This window comes from Leptidea sinapis, chromosome 33, assembly GCF_905404315.1.
Source record: "Leptidea sinapis chromosome 33, ilLepSina1.1, whole genome shotgun sequence".
Lineage (NCBI taxonomy): Eukaryota > Metazoa > Arthropoda > Insecta > Lepidoptera > Pieridae > Leptidea > Leptidea sinapis.
In genome coordinates this window covers 3,268,070-3,291,137 of record NC_066297.1, presented here as the reverse complement: position 1 = coordinate 3,291,137, position 23,068 = coordinate 3,268,070, and the positions used below count along the sequence as shown (strand labels likewise).

General features: G+C 38.9%; 1 protein-coding gene across 6 annotated transcripts in view; it reads right to left on the bottom strand.

Moving 5' to 3' along the window:
• The window catches only part of LOC126974770 (plasma membrane calcium-transporting ATPase 3), a 221,106-nt gene that overhangs the window by 91,986 nt on the left and 106,052 nt on the right, over positions 1–23,068 (bottom strand). For all 6 annotated transcript variants that reach the window (XM_050822434.1, XM_050822432.1, XM_050822437.1 and 3 more), the window contains one exon: positions 5,911–5,975. The gene's annotated coding sequence lies outside the window, so the exon portion shown is untranslated. The remainder of the gene's footprint in view (positions 1–5,910; positions 5,976–23,068) is intronic.

Here is a 23,068-nt window from a genome sequence, read left to right as displayed (position 1 = left end):
ACTACTTACAAACATATGAAAAAAATCATGGATAAAATGAATAAACAGAACGTTTCAGCCGAAGTTATTATAAAAACGGAACAACCGGGCCGCCTGTAATTAAGTAAGCACTCGCCCGGTGAAGTATCACTCCAACAACTAGTTCAGATCCCGATGGAGAGCAGATTAATTGGTTGTGGGAATCGGGATCGACGCTTCGAAACCGACGACCCTCTGTGCTTGTATTATTGCGCCCGTTCGCGAATTATGTAATCGCGATAAAATTAATTAAAACAAACTTAACATGTATAAAATGAGTTTTTTTTTTTATGGAAAAGGAGGACAAACGAGCGTACGGGTCACCTGTTAAGTGGGAGGCTCCTTTTGCACAGGAAGCTGGCTAGATTATGGGTACCATAACCGCACCTATTTCTGCCTTGTTTCGGTCTGAATGGCGCCGTAGCTAGTGAAATTACTGGGCAAATGAGACTTAACATCTTATGTGTCAAGTTGACGAGCGCAATTGTAGTGCCGCTCAGAAGATTTGGGTTTTTCAAGAATCCTGAGCGGCACTGCATTGTAATGGGTAGGGTGTATCAATTACCATCAGCTGAACGTTCTGCCCGTCTCGTCTCTTATTTTCATAAAAAGAAATAATCACTGCCGCATACATTCTCTTGCGACACCAGAGGATTCACAGGAGCATTGTCGGCGTTTAAGGAAGGTGTACGCGCTTTTTTTGAGGTACCCATGTCCTACCGTCCCGGAAACACCGCACAAGAAAGCTCATTCCACAGCTTTGTAGTACGTGGAAGAAAGCTCCGTGAAAACCGCGCTCTGGAAAACCGCCACACATCCAGATGGTGGTGATGATATCCTAATTTGTGGCGTGTCGTGCGAAGGTGGAATTCTGCGGCAGGAATCAGGTGAAACAGCTCTTCGGAACACTCTCCATGATAAATGCGGTAGAAGACACACAATGAAGCGACATCTCTACGCAAGATTGACAGATGACGGCTATAATCTTGCAAAAAACGTAGATAGCCGAAATCCACTACATTTTAAGCAAGTGCTCGCTTTCACACTTAGCCAGATTATACTTCGTCGTCAATCACCATACTGTTATTACTACTATTTCAAACTTATGTCAAATGACAGACGTAGTATATACTCAATCCTTAACGAAGATGAATTCTTCATTTTACAGATACATATTCTAATTTTTAAGCAAAAAATAAGGGCATAGTTAACATTGCACAAGGCGTCATCTTATTCCGTTCAGGCCACCATTTAAGCTAGGTTATATTAGAAGCTATGATGGTCGCTGGCATTGTGTCATATACAATCCTATCAGGCCGAGCTAAATTGGGGTCTCGAGAAACTAAAGCTTATAAACCAGGTGCCGGTGCCATACGTAATTCTGTTTACGGCAAGTTCGTCCGGTCGCCGCGCCACGTCGTGTCGTGTACGTGAGCTGCATTTTATTTGACATTCCATTTTACATTCCTACCCCGCTTGAACGGAAACTATATTACAAGATTTAGTATGGTAATGGAAATGGTACTTAATCGTAATTTCTGTTGAAATCAATAATTTTGCTAAATATTTTTGTCGGAATAGTTCAATGTAAAATAATTTTGGACCACTCATGAAATGTTCATTAACTTTAGGCCCTCGTTGTCTTTGATCAAAAAAGATTGCTAATCGGTAGGTACAAGTAATAATCTAAGAAAAAAATAACGGGTTACACTCCGGGAGTTAAGACACAGATTAAGAGAAAGATTAACGTTGTGCATTTTGGAATGGTTAGAGAATAATTTTGCACGTATTGCGATATTCATGAGCATAAAAGTAGTAGCATTCATGTGGTTAAATACAATATTCATTTATTGCGCTATTGTACACAAAAATGGCAACTATTACAATTATTTTACATTAAAAAGTTTATCTCTCAGAAGAATCAACTTTCGTCCATAATTTCAACAACTGTCTTACAAATTTTCGATCAGGTCACATGTCATGACGCGAGTTTAACATTTTATACCCATCGAAGTTTTCACTTCAAATATAACTAAAGTCGCTCATGTAATTAAATTGATTAAGAGACGATTAGCACCTAACAATGTGATTGCAACAATAAGACCATGATCAATCTATAGTTAAGGATGTTTAAACGACATCTTAATGAAAACATTATCTGAGGACAAAATTACAAGCTAATCCATCTTGATAAATATGATCAATAAAAACACGATATAATACAATTATTAATTATATATTTATAAGTTTCTAACTCTGGAGAATCATAGATTCAAATAAGAGAAGACGGTAAAGAATTTATTAAAATATTATAAATGATTTTGACACTTAACTTATTTTCTGTAATGTTTTACAATATGGACAGTGGTCATTAATATTGTTTCCCAGTTCACAATAATTTGGACGCACTGTATCAGTTAAAGGATGTTAAGTTGTAAGCTTGAGGAAATCACCGTTGATTGTCACCTAAGAATTTATCTACGAAAGTACGTAGTACGTTGAAGTAGAAACAATTTTACCTAGATTTTCCTCCATTAACTTGACTGGTTACTTTCATATGTTGATAAGATTTACAGGGATTTCTAAACAAGCACACGCGTAGCTACAAATTAGCGTGTGTTGCTAAACTAGTGGCTTCTACGATATGTGTCAAAAATACAAATAGTAACCCAACAAAGTCGTCACTCACAGGACAACAACTGGATGGGTGAAGTGGAGACAACTAACACGCGTCACAGCCGAGAATGTAAATAAAAAACACAGGGAAAGTAAATGGGAAAAAGAACTAGGAGGAAGAAGAAGACCCAACTCGGCACTAAACGGAGCAACGACAGGGTGCGGCAGTAAAAGAAAGCGCGCAGCGTCCCCACGCTGTGTAACGATTTGTTCCATTGCGAATCGGTACGCGAAATAATTTGCACGTGTTTGGTGTACATCGTGTTGAGTGCATCACTTTCAATATTCATACTAATTCTGATGTAAATATCTGTGCGGCTCCTCCAGGTGTAGTACATCGCAATCGCTGTTTACAATTTTGGGTTTTCAATAAATTTGAGCTCGGCGCGAGTAGAGCTTATTAACAATTACTATCACGTTAAGATTCTGTTCGTTTTGTGAAACCACCTATAAAAAACTTTAACAATCTTCCTAGGGTCGTCAATCGTCATACGTGCCTTCGCTGTTGGACTACTTATCCAAATATTTTCAGTTTTCTTTAGTGTTCATTCCACTAATATATGTCTTTCAACAATTCTGCACGTGTTTCGCCTCTACATGAGGAGTCTCGTGCCAGAGATTGGCGAGTCAACATCTCCTGAGGATGCCCCGTGTGGAGGCGAAACACGTGTCGAATTTAAAGATAAATATTGGCGGAATTAACACTTTAGAAAACTCAAAACATTTAGATAATTATGGATTTCCGCAAAGTTTACATCAATAAAATTTTCTTGTGGACTACTATTTTGCAAATAAGCAGAATCTTAATTTTGTTTTAAGTTCAGGATATAACCAGTTTATAAATGTTTTATATTGCATAAATACTACTAAATCAGAACAATCTAAGCTATCAGCAAGCGATATTATATCTTGATCGGTTTTATCAAAGTGGGTCATTGTTTAATTGAATTATGTACATGTAAGGGACACGCAGATAACAAATTATACGCATGAGACGTGAACAGTCACCTTAACCAACATGGTGGCTGCCTGCTAGCCGCATGGTGCCTCCATACATACATACAAGGAAGAAGGAACAGTGGGCCGCATAAATTCGCGGGAGCTCATATGGAACTACTTTTAAACTTTAGTTCTATTACTATTGTTTATAATGTCAACTTATTGTCTGATAATCACCGTTCCCGTGTTCATAAGCCCGGTATCCACCAAAGCGGATAGGGGAGGAGATGTATTTTGATAACCAATCATATTTCCACATCTCTCCGCTTAGCTTTGGTGGAAATGGATCAAGCGCAGAGTAGAGGAGATGTCTCATTTGTCTATAGAATTATGTGCCGCGTCTAGCGATCAAGCGACGCTCAGCTCTGGTGGAAATAACCTGACAGCTTCTCAGCTTAACTCCCCTCATCACCTCTACTCTTCGCTTTGGTGGATGATACCGGGCCAAATGATTTCGAATTCTACATATCCCATTGATTGAATTTTTGTTTTATGGGGGTGGAGTAACGAGAGGAGCAGTACGTTATCATTTACCATAATAACGCTAAGGATTATTGATTGAACTCGCCCCTTGATTATACTTGAGATAAGTGTCAATATCTTATGAGATGTTAAGTGTGGAGAAGCCAAGTAATTTTACTATCTGCACACCCCTTCCAGTTGGAACACAATACGGTTTAACACCTTCTGGTGTGTTCCGCCGCAGCTGCCGGGCATCCTGTGCTAAAAGCCTCCCCACCACCCCGCTACCAAAGTTCAGATTGAGGGGCACTCGGGGTTCCTCACGCCTGCCTACGAAGTGTGAATCATCATCGGGTTTATTTTTTTATTGGAATAACAAAGTACTGTCGTGAAACATAAACCAACTTTCACTAGATGTACTCTCTGCTCATTTAATTTAAGTTTATGATCGGTGCCTCGAAGTACAGTCGCGATAGATATATGGATGTGTGTAGTCTATGAGTAGACTTAGTTAACAGATCGGCACCGCATCAGTGACCGTCCCAGCTTATATAAAATTCACACAAAACATGTTACATTCAAGGCCGGGTCAAGGTCTGCGTCCACTAGACGATGAGACGTCAAATTATGACAACTTATATTATTAGTGTCAATAATAAATGTATCAATGACCAAGTAATAGCACTTGATGTTATGTAATCAGTCCAGTTTATTACGCCATTGATAATGCAGAGCGTTGCAGAATTCGACATTCTTGCGGTAAAGCAAATATCACGAGGAAACCAACACACACTTGTGAGCCATGTCATAGATTATGTTCAGTTTTGCCCACATTGTACTGGGCTCAAGAGGGCTCGGACACAGATCAAGCAAAATCGCATTAGTTTCGGATTTTTGTAACATTTCATAATAATAATTATATATTATAATAATCTTTAATCTTTAGAGAGCGGAACGTATATTATATTATCCTAATAGATCCCCAGACGGCTTTTATATCGGTCACGAATCCGAGAACAGAATTTGGAAATGGGGCAAGTGGGCAGACACCTTAACTTTGATAACGTATAACCTAAAACAATATTGTTTTGCGTAGATTACCGGAAGGCTTTTATACCCACCACACTTCGCAGGTTAATATTTATACGAAAACAACTAAATTTCAAATTTTAAATGAAAGTCTGGATCGAAATAAGAGTTTTTATTGTTGTTTTAATCTAACTATTGATGACTGAGTTTTTGAACGACTAGCTTTTTTATGAGAATTAATGAAGGAAAGAGCAAAGCGGTACGCCGGACGATCCGTTCGGCCGTAACACTTACAAAATAATCTTATTCACCCTGAGAATGACGTAATGTCAGATGTGCCTGTAAAGTATTGCCCATACGTAAGTAACTCGTCTCGCCACACTGTCTTGTGTCGTCGTTCGTTATATTTGGACACGGTTTAATTAGCCTGGTGCTAATTAAACCGGGTCCATTCAACATAATCATAAACAATATCAACATCATATTATAACCTTCTGAATTACTTGCGCTCATTTTAATTATAAACGTGCTTAATGATGGTAATACGAATGAAGAAAACAATTAAATTAAAAAAAAAACTTATTTAGATTAAATTTAAACCTTATTAAAAATAAAAACACTAATATGTATTTATTATTGTATTTCTAATTAAGATTTTGGTAACTAAGTTCTGTAGAGAACTTCAAATAAAGATATTTTAATTTTATTGAATAGTCAATTACTTACCACGAGTGCGTATCGCACCCGTCTTTTCGCCGAGGCGTATGGCTCCCTATTATGCAGGTGCCAACCTGAAACAAACAATATACTATAAAAACCGATATAAGTGAATGAGAGAAAATCATTAATTAAAGGGAATATTCTAGAACTGCTCGAACAGACACAAGATTCCTTCTAGCGCATCAACAATAACGACGAGTAAATGTGTCTTCCACTTATTACTGCTAATTACTACAGGCCAACAACTCTCATGTGATTCCAGTATTCCATTAGGAGAGTATGGGCACCGGTGATGCCTTCCCATCATCATGATCGCTTCCATAAAAACAATAACTTCTAAAATTATCACCAGCGATGGAACATTATCCCACCAAATTATCGTCATATGTTGGCAATACATATATAGAAAATAATTGTTGCCCTGAAGGTAAAAAACTTATTTTACGACATTACTCTTCTTACAAAGTACTTAAAAACCTTTGACAATTTAAGTGTTGCATCTTTCAATGTCCATTTTCGGAATCCATGTTGAGTGAATTGCAATATAACATCATCAATCATCATCATCATCATTTCAATTTTAAAGTAATTGTGTGTTTTAACACTAGGTGATGCCCGCGACACCGTCCGCGTAGATAAAGGGTCGGTCCTATTCCAGTTCCGGAGTCCGTTTCCGCTCCCGTTCTCACCATATCATATGAATCTTATTTCGAGGAAGATTGCTATGGCAAATTAAACCTACTATTTGTATAGTTATAGCTCATCGATGTCAATTTCAGTTTTTCATAAATCCTGCGGGAACCACGGACTTTTCCGGGATAAAATGTAGCCTAGTCCTTTCCCAAGCTCTAGTCCTACGCTGTACCAAATTTTATCAAAATCGGTTTCAGTAGCTTCTAACCTGACCTAAATAACACAATCGATATTAATTCTTAATCTTAATTTTTTTTTAAAACCAAGCCTACATAATGTTTTTTTTTTCAATAAAGTCGTAAAAGCCTTAGTGTATTTATGAATGAGTCTGTGATATACAGTTGCCGCTGTTATCATTAACAGACACGACCGCGCGACAGCTGTCATGCTGCAAGCAATTATCTCGCGCTATCAAGGTGTCTGCCTGTTCACTTGTCATCTCATAGCACGATACTCATTATTACAATTATAGTGACCTTAAACGTTTTAAGGGTAAGACTGATTTTATAAGGCCGTGCCAATATATCAGGAAAGACGCCAGTCAAAGTCAAAGTCTAATAAACTTTATTCAAATAGGCCTAAACTTTGTAAAAAGTTGAGCTAAAGAACATATAAGAAACTCAACGGCCACTCTTTCCAATCAAATAGAGTATTTTACAATGGCTGTAACATACATAACAAATTAGTTAGTAAGGTGCTGCATCCAATATATGAGTCGTGTTTAAATAATATAAATTATTTCCAGAAAAGTAATAAAGAATTATATGTATATACATAAATTATCGTATAGTAGATGCATCAACTTTTAGAGCTTGAACTCATTGTTTGTGTAAGGATGCTACGTGAACATGATGGTCATGATTAGTCACAATTAGGTGCATCCAACAGATACAATGATAGGGAATGGAGTGACCGCCCTCAGGCTATTAAATAATAAGTTTAATTGTACAATATTACTTTATAACCATATTTATTCGATGAAAAAATAAAGCCCGCAGAGTTTGTTGTGCCCATTCTTCTCAGGTCTGAGGCATTCATTTTGGAATGGGTGGTAGTTTTTTGACTTTCAATAAGTGACGCCACATCCTATTATGAATAAAAATATTTGAATTTGAAAATTTGATTCATTAACTATATAGCAGGTCGACTAGTGGAACAAAAGTCGCGAGTCGAGTGAAAGAAAAGGGAATCCTATGGCTAAATTTAAGTTCGTAGTCGTTCTTTGCACAGGTTAGGCCAGGCCTATTACGAAGCACAGATCGAAGCTAATATTAATATATATTATAATTATTTATACAATACTTTTCTTACGAGCTATTGACTAAAAATAATTGGAAATTTACTATAGCCAGAAATATTTTCTTCAGAGCACCATACATGTATCTGCAATAACTCTACGAGTTCTCTTGATAGCCAAAAGGGGCGAACAGCGTGAGGTTCTTCCTCTCTACAGTCCACAACAGAACTTGAACGATTGCTCTTATCCTTCGGTGTAGCTATAGCATCGTAAAAACCAGCCATATAATAACCTAACTATAAATGTAAAGACTTAGGTCATTTCTACTTTTAGATAGACTATGACAGGTTGTGGCTTCAACCACAACCTGAGAGTTGAACAAAGCATACAAGATTTTATGACGATACGTCACTCAAACGGTTAGCTCAGTCGAAAAGAGAGCTCGCACCGAACACGAGAGTCCGCGGGTTCGAGTCACGCATCGTTCATAAAATTTTGTTTTCAGTTTTATTTGTGTGACGATAGACAGTTAAAGCTCGATTTTGAGCAATCCACGCATACTTACACAAAGTGCTCATACAAATCGCCAGTGTAAGACGTAGCTTGTCACTAAAGTATTAAGCCTGGCCTGTTTTTATCGGTTGTCTAACAGCAAGAGACTCTCCCCCTTATTCATAATAGTCTGCTAACTTAAAGCATTGCTAATTCTCACTCTGCCTTCTTCTATTGACCTAAGTCAGAATGAGAAATAACACTCTTTAGCGGCTGTTTTAAGTTATAAGACCATTATGAATAAGGTCTATCTTCACGTATAAATTACCTATGTGTAAAAATATACAAAGATGAGATCAAACATTTGCTTCTACTAGAGTTAAATACCATTTCGGTATTATGTTTACCACCAATATTGAAAGCTTACCTAACACAGCAGCCAGCAAATGTTATCCCAAACACACAAGCACTATCACACAACCTGATATGACTGCTGAATGCTTTACTCAACAGTTATATGCCGACATATTTACCAAGTAATCGAGATACCCGTCCGTGTCGCAAAGCAACATTATATTTCCTTCTGACATTGAAACTAATACAATTTAAACAATGTAATAAGACAAATTTTAATCTTTATTTAAATAAGCACCAGTTGAATGTGTGCTATACGTGAACAAATATAATTTAAAAAGATATTTAAGATTGTCTTGATGTTCGAATGTTTTTATCAAATCCATTTTGTAAATAAAAGGCATTTATTTTCTCAAAATCGAGAAGTCCTTTAGAATTCTTTTTGATGTCATTTCTAATACTACTGTCGCTTCGGAAACAAATGGCGCACTGAGAGAGAAGAATCGGCGCGAGAAACTCTCCCAGCATATTTATTTAATAAGACATGACTATAAGGGATGAGACGAGCAGGACTTTAAGTTGATTGTAATTAATACGCCCTGCCCATAACAATGCAGAGCCGCACAGGATTCTTGAAAAATCCAAAAGTTCTGAGGGGCACTACGACTGCGCTCGTCACCTTGAGACATAAGATGTTAAGTCTCATTTGCCCAGTTATTTCACTAGCTACGGCGCCCTTCAGACCGAAACACATTAATGCTTACAGATTACTGCTTCACGGCAGAAATAGGTGCCGTTGTAGTACCCATAATCTAGCCGGCATCCTGTGCAAAGGAGCCTGCTTTCTTTTGCACTGCACTCTTTTTTGATAAAAGTTAGTTGTTAGTTTCGGTTAAAATTTTGAATGTGAACTGAAACTATCTTCTCCTAGCGCGATCAAATTTTTGATTTGTTCATTGTAGACAATAAGTAGATTGTTTGCCAAGAGAGCTAACTATTTTTAAGGTTAGCTAAATATTTATTTGCATTTTCTAAAGAATTAATTAATTAATTTAACCCCGAGAAACTCAATTTGCGCGTTTACCACTAAAAAAACCCCATTTGTCGTATCACCGCTCTTCGAGAACACTTCTCTTAAAGCCGCGCCTAGTATCGGATTACTAGGTCTCGAAATCTCGAGCGATTGCCAATTCCGTGGGCATCTGGAGGGCAAAGCCAAATTGGCTTCGAAGAAGCTGGGCGTCATCAATAGAGCACGGCAATACTTCAAGCCGGCCCACATTCTAGCGCTCTACAAAGCGCAGGTCCGGCCACACATGGAGTATTGCTGTCATCTCTGGTCTGGCGCACCCCAGTATCTGCTCGATCCATTTGACCGCGTGCAACGTAGAGCAGCTCGAATTGTCGGGGACTCAGTGCTCTGTGAACGGCTGGATCTCTTGGCGTTGCGTAGAGACGTCGCTTCATTGTGTGTCTTCTACCGCATCTATCACGGGGAGTGTTCCGAAGAGCTGTTTAACCTGATTCCTGCCGCCGAATTCCACCTTCGCACGACACGCCACAAGTTAGGATTTCATCCCCACCATCTGGATGTGTGGATGGTTAACTCATTCATTTCATCATTAAGCCTGTTACCAACATGTGTCCAAAGATGATGTAAATACTACGTAATAAGAGGTGGGACTGCCTAAGTCTAAATTGAAATTTAGTTTACTATGAAACGTGCAGTCATTTGACGAAGAATAATCCGGCTAAGTTTAAAAGCGACAGTTGCTTTTAAAAACGTAGTGGATTTCGGCTATCTCCGTTTTTTAACAAGATTATAGACTTCACCTGTCAATCTATCAATGAATGCACGTTTCATACAATCGAGTGAAACGCTCTTTTCTTAGAGAGTCTCGCAAAGCTGATTAAAACTTCAACTAACTAATATCAACATACGTTCCAAATTCAAATCAATAATTTTAAAAAGTATAATATTCTTCACCCAGAATTGGCTAAATTTTTTAATTTTGCATATCTATTAAACGGCTCCAACGATAATGATGAAATTTACTATCACCCTGTGGTTTGTGGAGGAGAAAAACTCTCATCTCATCCCTGAGAAAACTTATTTTACGGGTTTACAGTTTTCACTCCTAGAGGTGCTCGGTTCCCAGGTCGTTATCCGTAGTTATATATTTTTATCTTTATCCAAAAGACGAAAGTTCATCATCAAATTTTCAGCCGGAAGACGTCCACTGCTGGATAAACGCCGGAAGACGTCCACTGCTGGAAACGGCGAAAGTAAGTATAACTTTTTTTCTAGCTTTAGGGCTATAATTGCAAGCACAACTGCTATTTAAGTTTACTCTGTCCAAAAACAAGGCTTATATTGATAACGAGCCAGTGACAGCAGCCACAAACACGATCGGCTTCGTATCAGGGCGATGAATCACACCAAGCGTACATCGTTGAGCTGATGACTACGAGATGAGTTCACCTTCGCGTACGTATCGGTTCGGTTATTAATACGCTGTTGTAATTTCGTGTGACGGTATCTGGCGATACTTAATCACCATCATAACGCAACGACCACGACAAGATGCCACGCACACGAGCATCTAGTAGTTGCCGTAATAAAAAAGCTATTGTTCTTAGTCTAGTATCTACTTGGAGCGCAGCGGAGACCAATCCTTAATCTAAGTAACTGGCATTGTTTTGTAATGCGTTTGTTAATGCTGACTTGTAAAATATAGAGCTGATTAAGAATTAATAAAACAACATATTGCTCGGGACGTATCGTTCAAGTGACTCATAGCATCGATAAACTCATTCATAATTTACCAAAGCATAATTATTGTTGTATTCAGTTTTCCATCAGCATCTCACTTGCCGAGTCCGGTGGGCGTTATCATTGTTGTTTAGCAGTGACGTCATATGCCCAAACCGGCGCGGTGCCCGGGATGCTACGTTGCTAAAGATTTTTCACATTACAGTAGACCCTGATATTGATGATCAAAGCAAATTACTGAGTATATAGTTGTATTGCAGGATAACAATGGAGGCACGTGTAACAGATCAGACTCATATCGTCTTCGTTCGTTATACCAGTACCTTACCAGTATTTTACCACTGGGGGGGCTCTTTTGCACAGGATGCCGGCTAGATCATGGGCATCACAACGGCGCCTATTTCTACCGCGAAGCAGTAATGTATTAAACATTACTGTGTTTCGGTCTGAAGCTAGTGAAATTACTAGGCAAGTGAGACTTAACATCTTATGTCTCAAGGTGACGAGCGCAATTGTAGTGCGCTCAGAATTTTTGGATTATTCAAGAATCCTTAGCGGCGCTGCATTGTAATGGGCAGGGCGTATAAATTACCACCAGCTAAACGTCCTGCTCGTCTTGTCCCTTATTTTGATATAAAAATGAGTAAGAGTAAACCGTGGTAACTGGTAAGCCTCATACCAATCATACTAAAAACGCGTAGTCCCGGACTCATGGAAGTTTGTCCATCCGATTCCAACAAATTGATTCGTCTAACTATAGGCCTGTTGCTCGTCCGTGCTCTTCAATATCATAAAATGCATTATTTCCGCCAGTTCTTAGCAGAACTGCTTCCGCCATTGTCGGTCGACGAGCGTTCCCTTGATCCCTAACACAGATTGGCAGCGGCTATCGAGAAGCAATGCAGAAGGCCTGGCAGTTAGAATGGACATACTTTGCCTTCGACACAAGGCGCTGCTCTCGTAATAAGTAACAGGTTGAATTTGGTTCCTAAAATTTTCTGACGATTGCGACATTCGATTTTTTTTTGGTTTCTTCGTCCATTATTAGGATAGGCAAAAGGTTCAAGCCCGTACAGCCGTATTCGTTATTTAATAATTAATTGTCAAAGCTATCGTTGCAAGATTTTTACAATATTGTTCTTTCTGCAAACGTAGAATAGCACGAGGAATAAATAATTTACTGAATTTTTCTTTGTTAGGCCAAAGAAGTAAAACTTCTTGCGTGCATACATAAGTACACACACACTTTTTTTTTGAATTATAAGTACTTTCATGGTAATGTTGAAGGAAGTGTCAGATGACGTCACAGGCGACAGGTTCAATCATACATCATTCATAAGCCAACACAACCCGTAGCGGAAGCGGTGCACGGAATTACAATCGGCTCGATAGTTTCGTTGCGTAACGCCCGCTACGGCTATAGTCCACCCCCCCCCCCCCCCCCCCCACCTGCACAGCACACACGGCAACAGCTATTTATAAAATAAGCCCTCGCGGCAACGACCCTCAATCAATGTTGGTACTTTATAATCAAATAATTAACACTCATAAAATTATAGTATGTATTTAAAGCAATGTCGAAAAATTGCGAGAATGTCGAGATGTTTGTATGTAATTCCATCTTCAATTTTTCCACCCTTGAGGGTTTTATGAGGGCGCTGAGGACCTTACAATCTATGTGGGGAAAAAACAAATCAAGAATCTGTTTTTCATGGAAGAGGAGAAAGAACGAGAGTATGCGTCACCTGATGCGAAGTGATCACCACGCACCGCCTGTAATCTCCTGCAGTACCAGAGCGTTGCCGGCAAATAGAAAAATGTTCGCGCTTTTTTTGAGATACCCATGTCGTATCGTCCTGGGCAGTCGAGTCTTCAAATATCTTATAGAGCAAGAGCCCGTGGACCCCAGACCTACGTTATTTTATAAAAGCTGAAAGTGAGGAAATATCATCTACTTATTACCCAAGTAATATATATAAAAATTAGCTTTTATACTGTGACGTAAGTAAAATTATCATTTCATGAATATTAAGGGTGTCTGGCAAGTGGTTGCCACGATGTTAAGTGTCTGGCAATGAATAACGTTATTTTTAATAATATTCTGCAGGTAATACCGAAAAATCGCACTTTATTATTTGATGTATTTAGATCGGTATTTTACACACCTTTTGTGCCGTTTACCTGCCAAAGCCGCTGTAACCCAAACTCCATAATAGTCCATCGTTTTTACCTGTGTTGGGAGTATGCGCTGACAAACTTTCAGCTTTTATAAAATTACGTAGGTCTGGGATCCACTGGCTCTTAGGCCATTAATTTTTCTAATGGCTGGAACTGTGACAATCGCTCCAAATCAGACATCCGTCAGAATTGAAGATTGAACTACAAAAGGGATCGTAAAGTTGTAAGAGCACATATCGGACATAATTTGTAAATCACCTCTACCTTGAAGAAACGATAAATTCAACATAATAGCATAATATGGACTACGTGAAATGAAATGTAATTTAGTTATTATAGATCATCTTCTATTCGGCTAATTTAAATTAGCACGTAAGAAAGTTTAGTTAAAATTTAAAAAATGTTTAGCGCTATAAACATTTTCTCCGTTAACCATTTAAACAGGAGTCCAGAAAATCTTTTCCGTGGTAAGTTTTTTAAATCTATTTTACGTGTAGAACCTTGTCTTGTATGGTGAGAATATTAATTATTACTAATAGAGTGTTATTTGGAGTCATTTAGCAAAGCTAAGGTCCCCGAGTCAAAGGAACCACACTTTCTCTGGACCCATAAATAATGCGTTATACGAGAAAAAATAATCACTACATGTACGAAATCCTCCCCGCCGCGTCTGTCTGTCTACATTCCTGTATACATTAACGATATTTGTTGGAAATGTCGGAAAATAATAAGCCGTCTGGGAGATTTCAACGAAAACGTTGTCTAAATCCTTTGAGATATTACAAAATAATGTATGGTGCCATTGTGAATCTTATACAGGTTTACAGAAAAGTCCGCGAGAATATATACCATATTGCAAAAAATTGGCAATTATAAAGCGGTAACGTAGAAGCCGTTTACATAAATACGATATTAATCCTTATCATTATAATCACATATTATAAAATGAATTAAATCATTCAGAAATACGTTTTTGTTTCATATTTCCACTCATTAATTTTGTATTTCCGATGGCGTTACACTAGATCATTCTCAAATACTTACATCATATTTTTTTCTATTGTCAGAACATCGTCTGTCTGGTGAGCTAGTATTCGATAAAATACGTTATTACGTCACAAATGTACATAATAAATGACGCAATTTCGGCCAAGTTGTCCCTGCAATACAAATAGTATCTACTCAATTTGACTGATTGATTAAGTAATGATTTATTCGGCGATGAATGTCATGCAAAAGTCACGTTACTATGTCACAGCTCGTGCGTCGGATTATAAAACTAATTACTTTCTGTTTAGGCTAAATTAAAAGTACTGTCAAACAACCTTGGAGGACAAAAAAACTCCTGCAACATTACTCACATACAAATATAAACAAAAGTTAGTACTATAAAAACGCATAGGTTAGAGTAGATATAACAACAGAGTCACAAACGATTAAAAGAGATTCAGAGATGGAACGCTCGAAGTCAGAATGTCTCCGAGACGCCTATTTCTGCCATGAATCAGTAATAAATAAACATTATTGTGTTTCGCTCTGAAGGGCACCGTAGTTAGTGAAACTACTGGGCAAATGGACTTAACATCTTATGTCTCAAGGTGACGAGCGCAATTGTTGTGCCACTCAGAATTTTTGGGTATTTGAATAACCCTGAGCGGCACTACATTGTAATAGGCAGGGCGTATCAATTACCATCAGCTGAACGTCAGGATCGTAACGTCTTTTTTTTTCATTAAAAAAAATTTGCCCAGCGAGTGATCCGTTGAAAATGGATTTTCTTTATTTTTGGCAAGGTTGCCTTGTATGGTTGGAATGCTGCAAATGTTTATAAATAAAAGAACTGTTCATAACCAGGGATCCCCAGTTTGATTCTCGCCTGACGTAGGTAAGTACGTTTATTTGACGCATTATAAGGTGAGTAAGGTGATTCCGCTGGTGTTACTATGGGTCACGGTGATCACTTACGTTCAAGTGACGCGGTCAGTTGTGCTCCTCTTCCAAAAAAGAAAGAGCTAGACATAATACAAAAGTTTGAATACTATTTACAATAAATAATATTAGGTCGGGATTTACATTTAAAAGTAATATTATTGCTATTTTTAGTAAAATATCAGACCAAATTGTGAAGACAGAACATCTTACAAGAATGGAGGTTATCATAGAAGCAAATCAATACAGGACAAAAGTATCGTATTCCTGAAGGCTTTCAGAGTAAACACGCCCGTCTACGGTTACCGAGTAACCGGCCTTACGACGAGCGGCCGAGATAGAATCAATGTAAGACAAACTCGGATGAGTCACACCACGGTCCTCTGGCGAGATGTATAATGGTGTCGCGTCTAGACAGCCGGCGACGAGCGGGCGCCAGCTATGCTAATATAATGATGCTGCATCACGCTTTACACCACCAGCGATCATGTCGCGTTTCCGACTGGAGCCCTATTAACATTATGACACGCCCCGTGAAACACGGACGATTTGAGCGGAAACTACAACAGCCCTTGTATTTCTACTTACATAACAGAATTTAAGTGAATATTGTATGTTATCTGGTGCAGTCTGAATGGCTAAAAGATAAAGCGGAATACCTGAAATGACGATGAAAGCAGGAACGTAGAGAAGAATGGGGACGGAAGTGAGCAGTGAGAGTCCGGAACAATACAAATCTCCATAGCAGTCTACATGAGCACCCAGATGTCCAGTAAAGCGCGCGAGTGGCTCCCCGACCTAACTCCACAGTCCTATCTTGCAACTAATTAGTCACCTAATTGCTGAGGCACTTGATTCATAATTGGTTGTGAATATTCACGCGGCTCCAGGGGGTCACACATTATATTTTGAAATAGTAACGGGACACGTGCTGCCGCGGCAGAGAGGGACGGATTCACTGAACGTCCTTGGCGAGGGGGGCGCGGGGGTGCGAGGGGCGCCTGCGGCATCAGACGTTTCAATCATCCCCGGTGCAAGCGAGACGACCGCGCGGCGCCCGCTTCGAGTGCGAGCGGGATGCGCGATGCCGTGCTATTGACCGGCTCGCAGACCACGCCCACCCGGCCAACGGCGCCTTCCGATGCTCCAAGTGAAAATCGAAATTCCGTCCGGGGCAGACGCGACTTTCCGATATCTGCATCAAGGTTAGCTATCCCAAAATACACCTATTCCATATTTAGAGGTTCGAAATATCATTGGAAATCGTCTGAGGTCTCCACAAGCTTGTTAAGTCGCAAAACAAGCAGCCATTGGAATGTTGAACATTACGTCAACTTACGTGCGCGACCTAAAAAGGCACTCCGCTATTTAACTTATATTACAAGTACACAGTTACTTCTATTGATCTTCGAAAAGTGTGGGTTTTACTAAAGAAATTAATAATTACGGTTCTTCATCAATAACCGTTTCGAAATTGCATCGCACCTCAGAGATCAGACAGAAATCGCAGAGAGAAACTGACACCACATCTTACATTATGTAACATTATTCATACTTTAACTCCTTGATTTTTAAATATACTATTATGTATCTCTTTTTCTAATACTTACATATTTTTGCAATACACTTAACTATTTTGCCACTTCATAAATAATAACATCATTATGTTCCTCGCAATTTGAGCTAACGTCAAAATTGTCCACATTTCTACCGACTCGGTTACATAACAACTTAATATTTAAGATTATTTTCCCCCATTTCGTTGCAACGTAATCTGCCTAAAGTAAATACCGGCCTCAGCCTGTATCTTGGCTCCTAATCGCATCGAAAGATGATACGCCTTTGCCAAGAGATATGAGAGGGCCGTAAATGGAATAACGTTTTCCAATTCCGTCCTCTCCATACTCCTTTTGTCGAGGAAATATCTTGGAATATATGAACGTATGAGTATCTACGTAGTAGTATTACATTGGGTTGATAGCCTTTGTAATATATTTGTTATTTATAGAAATGAACAGCTATATCTATCACAGAATCTCAAGTCTAATTTGCTCCTAAATACTACAAATGCTAGTTTCTTTGCTCAAAAACGTAAAACTTCGCGCATTAGGTACTTCTTTATATTTACTCTAGTTTTCATCATTTGAATAACATCTCCAGTCGTCCTTTTATTATTTAATGTATCCAGGGTTAGTTATATCGTCAGTCGTCAGTCGTGAAGCAGTAATGTGTGAGCAGTATTGTATTTCGGTCTGAAGGGCGCCGTAGCTAGTGAAATTACTGGGCAAATGAGACTTAACATCTTATGTCTCAAGGTGAAGAACGTAATTGTGGTGCCGCTCAGAGTTTTTGGGTTTTTCAAGGATCATGAGCGGCATTTCCAGAGGGTCGACGTGAATGGCAAGGGATCTCCTGGGACTCTTCTCAGTATGGGGGTACCACAAGGGTCTATTCTTGGACCGTTCCTCTTCCTTATCTATATAAATGATCTTCCTAAACTTATAGAGAAAAAACAAAAAGGTAGTATTGTTTGCGGACGACACTTCACTGATTTTCAAAGTGTAAAGAAACCAAGCTATGTATGACGAAGTGAACGATATTTTATCTGACATCGTGTACTGGTTTAGCGCTAATAACCTATTGTTAAATAGCAAGAAAACTAAATACATTAAATTTACCGTACCAAATGTAAAAAATGTTTTGTTAAACGGAGAGGTGATAGAACCGGTGGAAGCTGCTATATTTCTTGGCATAACTCTAGATTCCAAATTACAATGGGGCCCCCATATTGAAGGATTGGCTAACAGACTTAGTTCTGCAGCATACGCGGTTAAAAAGATTAGACACTTAACTGACATAGATACGGCGCGACTAGTATACTTTAGTTATTTCCATAGTATTATGTCCTATGGTATATTGCTATGGGGCAACGCTGCCGATATTAATACAATATTTGTGCTGCAGAAGAGGGCTATTCGCGCTATTTATAACCTAAGGAATCATTGAGAGCAAAATTCAAAGAAATTAACATCTTGACTGTTGCTTCTCAATATATTCTTGATAATGTAATGTATGTTCATAGGCACATAAGTGAATTTGCCAGAAACTGTCATAACCATAATGTTAACACCAGAAACAGACATAAACTTATGATGCCTACTACTCGGCTAAGTCGAGTTAGTAAGTTTTTTGTGGGGCGATGTATATGCTTTGACAACAAGATCCCAGAAAATGTTCAAAACAAAAGTATAACGTTATTCAAAAGAATTGTTAAAAAACGTTTGTGTGTTAAAGGTTACTATAACATAAATGACTTTCTTAATGATACCATAGATTGGGAATGGAGTGACCGCCCTCGTGCTATTAAATAAGAAGTTTAATTATACAATATTACATTGTAAACATATTTATTCGATGGAAAAAAAAAGCCCGCTGAGTTTGTTGCGCCCATACTTCTCAGGTCTGAGGCATTAATTTTGGAATGGGTGGTAGTTTTTTTGACTTACAATAAGTGATGTCACATCCTATTTTGAATAAAAATATTTGAGTTTGAATTGTAATGGGCAGGGCGTATCAATGACCATCAGCCGAACATCCTGCTCGTCTCGTCCCAAAAAATATATCAGAGAGTTAGCAACTGTTGGTAAGATAATGTATTTGATTTAATTCAATAAATTGAATGAATATTACTACTAGGTATCTATAACAGAAATAGTCCCGTACACAATTACGACGACGAAGCCTAAGAATTGGCAATGTTTAATTAACAGTTACGTTATTTGATATAACAGAGTTTATTGGAGTTAGTAACTTCGGAATATTTACGCTTTTCACAAACATAAACTTGGCACCAGCCGTCTTATTGTTTATTGCCGAATATTGATTAATTGTTGAAGCGGCGCCGACACTGTTCGACGACATTCTCAATAAACATTTGGTGATGTTGACGGTACCATTCGGCCAAAGTACTGTAGCACATTAATTATTCACCAACACCTGTGACAAGCCTGGTGGTTGATGAACGATTTATACTTAAGTGTCTATCTATCTAGTGCATAGTTTCTCAACCTTATTTTGCTCACCGCCCACTTTGAGAATGTTTTTTTCTAGAGTATTTTCGTGTATTTTTTGCCTTTTTAGACTATATATTTTAATCTACCCACGCCCCATCTGCGCCATCTCAATGCCCCCTAATTTTCTCTGGGTCTTCTACCTTCTTCCCCCGAAAGTCTCAAACGCCCACAAGGGGGCGTTATCCCCCACGTTGAGAACCTATGATCTAGTGATTCAAATCCCGCTGAGAGAAAATTTTTGTTCGTTTGCTACTATACCAAAATTATGCGAACAGTGTATTTTGCAAAAGAGTGCAATGTGATTTCTTGGGGTGTTTCTTCTGTTTTAGAGTGCCGTTTGTTTCCTTAACATTTTATTGATATAATTGATAACAGTATGGATTCTTAAGGAATTAATGTAGAAGAATAATTATTGACTTATGATTTTGGTTTGGGTTAACACCCACCAAACTTTAAATCAGAGCGCTTTCGCACTACTTCTGATCAGAGTCCGATCCTTATCCATGAAAACACAGTCCAGAGTAGTCATAGAACTACTTCTATGGTAGTTTTCAAATTCAAATATTTTTATTAAAAATAGGATTTAAAATCTTTTACTGAACGTCAAAAACTACCACCCATTCAAAAGTGACTGCCTCAGACCTGAGAAGAATGGGCGCAAGAAACTCAGCGGGCTTTTTTTTAATATTAAATATGGATTACAATGTGATATCGTACAATAAACATTTATAATTAAAGAGCCTGAGGTTGTTCGCTTTATTCCCAGTCCGTGGTGTCATTAAGAAAATTGTTCATGCCATAATAACCTTTCCCACACAAACGTTTTTTAACAATTCTTTTAAATTTCGTAACACATTTGTTTTGTACATTTTCTGGGATCATATTGTAGAAGCATATACGTTTACGCACTAGATCTGGCTTCCGTCATCCGATTTCTTTCCATCAACCGTAGAAATAGTTCTACGACTACACCGGACCGTATTTTCACGGGTACGGATCGAACGTAGTGCGAAAGCGCTCTTATTGTTGTCTATGTTTGTACAAATACTATAAGTCTTAATACCACAGTAGACATAATTATATCTAATACCGAGCAAAACAAATTAAAACATTCACTGATAAGTATATAAGCAGTGAATAAATCAATAACTCTCAACGTTTGTTGAGCAACAACATTGCCAGAACCTCTCGGCCCTGTACAGATCATTAATTCCACAACAGAAGTGGGTCGGGATTTGCAAAATCGTTTTATGTTTCCCCAAACTTTTCGCCTGCATCCCTCATGTATCGCTTTTTTGGCCGGACAAGTAATGTCTCTGAAGTTAATCCCTTTCGTCGTGACATCGCAGCTCCGCCGGACCCGCGAATTAATGAAAATATTTGCATGAATTAATGATGGCGCATCACGTTTAGGGCTCGAATTAAGAGTGATTTATATATTACACTTTTTAGATATAGCGGGCCTTGTAATTATACACGAGGGGGTGAGGGTGAGCCGACGGTCATTTGTCAACGACGAGGATTCGTGATGTATGAGAGACTCGGTCATGGTTTTGTATTATCCCATCGAAGTTTGACGATTTATATAGGATATGGATCCACTATGGCTAAGTTAACTACAGCTTATATATTTTTCGAGGTAATTTTATGCCGAGTGGTTACACCGTTAAAATAATTCGCGACATAAAATTAAAAGCTGACCTTCATCGACGATATAAGGCGAGCAAATTGTCGAACGATTACGAAGCGTTCATTGTAGGGCAAATGTAAAATGCATGATAGCTCGTGCGCACGAATACTATGAGTAGCGGGCTCAATGAGCTCTCAAGGGACCCATTGACGTTATGGAATTACACTAAGACGAAAAGAGGCTCTAGAGGTGCGTGAAAAAATTTAAAAAATGGGTTTTTGCTAAGTGCTGAGCACTGTGTTTTAGAGTTTGCGAACTATCTTCAATCAGGCTATAGGGCAGAGCGATCATTGTAGGGCAAATGTAAAATGCATGATAGCTCGTGCGCACGAATACTATGAGTAGCGGGCTCAAATGAGCTCTCAAGGGACCCATTGTCGTTATGGAATTACAATAAGTCGAAAAGAGGCTCTAGAGGTGCGTGAAAAAATTTAAAGGATGGGTTTTTAAGTGCTGAGCACTGAGTTTTAGAGTTTGCGAACAATCTTCAATCAGGCTATAGGGCAGAGCGAGCCGATCTGAATGTGGGCGCGGCGACAGCGGCAGAGACCGGAGGGAGAGAATGGAGCATCCACCTATACCGTCTCCGTCTGTCTATTGAGGAAGTGAGGCAGGCGCTTAAACAACTTACGGCCAAGAAGTCTGCGGAGCCGGATGGATATACCTCCTTGCATTCTTAGAGATTACACAAATAAAATTTGAAAACAAAATTTTACTAACGTTGCGGGACTCGAACCCATTCATTCACCTACAGGATATACTTTACAGTTGGTAACCTGCTGGCTGCCACAACCTGAGAGTTGAACAAAGCATACAAGATTTTATGACGATAAATCACTCCAACGGTTGGCTCAGTTGGAAGAGCACTCGCACGGAATGCGAGAGGTCGTGAGTTCGAGTCCCACATCGTTGGCAAAATTTTGTTTTCAAATTTTATTTGTGTTTTAATCCCAGAAGTGAGGGTTATCACTTTAAAAACATAACAAACTGTTTAAATTCTTAGAGATCGTCGGTTAGTGCTAGCGGAGCCTACTGTATTTTATATGACGAGCGCATTCAGAATGCAGCCGTGTTTCCCTAAAAAAATGTGGAAAATAGCTCGGATTGACCGAAAGCAGGATGTGGGATACAGTTAGATAGATACAGGGCTGTTGCCGTGCTGTCGACTCCTGCAAGTTTTGGAGTTGGCTTTTCACAAGAGCATATACAGCAAGGCAAGGATGCTCAGCGTCGCTTCCGCCCGGCAAGTGGCACGACTAGCAATCTCCTTAGCTGTATGTCCAGTGTTGTGCCAGTGGTTGATAGGGTGAGTCAGACTGATGCGGCTTACATCGATTTCCGAAAAGCCTTCAATTTAGTCGATAATGATGGCTTGCTTAAAACGTTAGCAGGGATCGGGTTCTCCCCACATTTATTGTATTTTTATTTGCAAGTTACATGAGGGATATGCAATAATATGTCGAATACAGAGGGCAAAGTCCCAACCATATTGCACAAGATCCGGGGTAAGTCAGGGCATCAACTTGGGACTTGCAGTTTGTCATTATGATAAGCCGAAACTGGTCAGGAAAGAAAACTGCTATTTGCAGACGATCGTTAGGAGTGACCGATGAGGTTGACTATGCGAGGTGCAAAGGGATATCGACTGAGTGGTGAGATAGAGCAAGTATAACCTCTTACAGTTGAATATGTCAAAGAACAGAGAGATCAGTTTTTCTCGTTCACATGTTCCTGTTCCATATCAA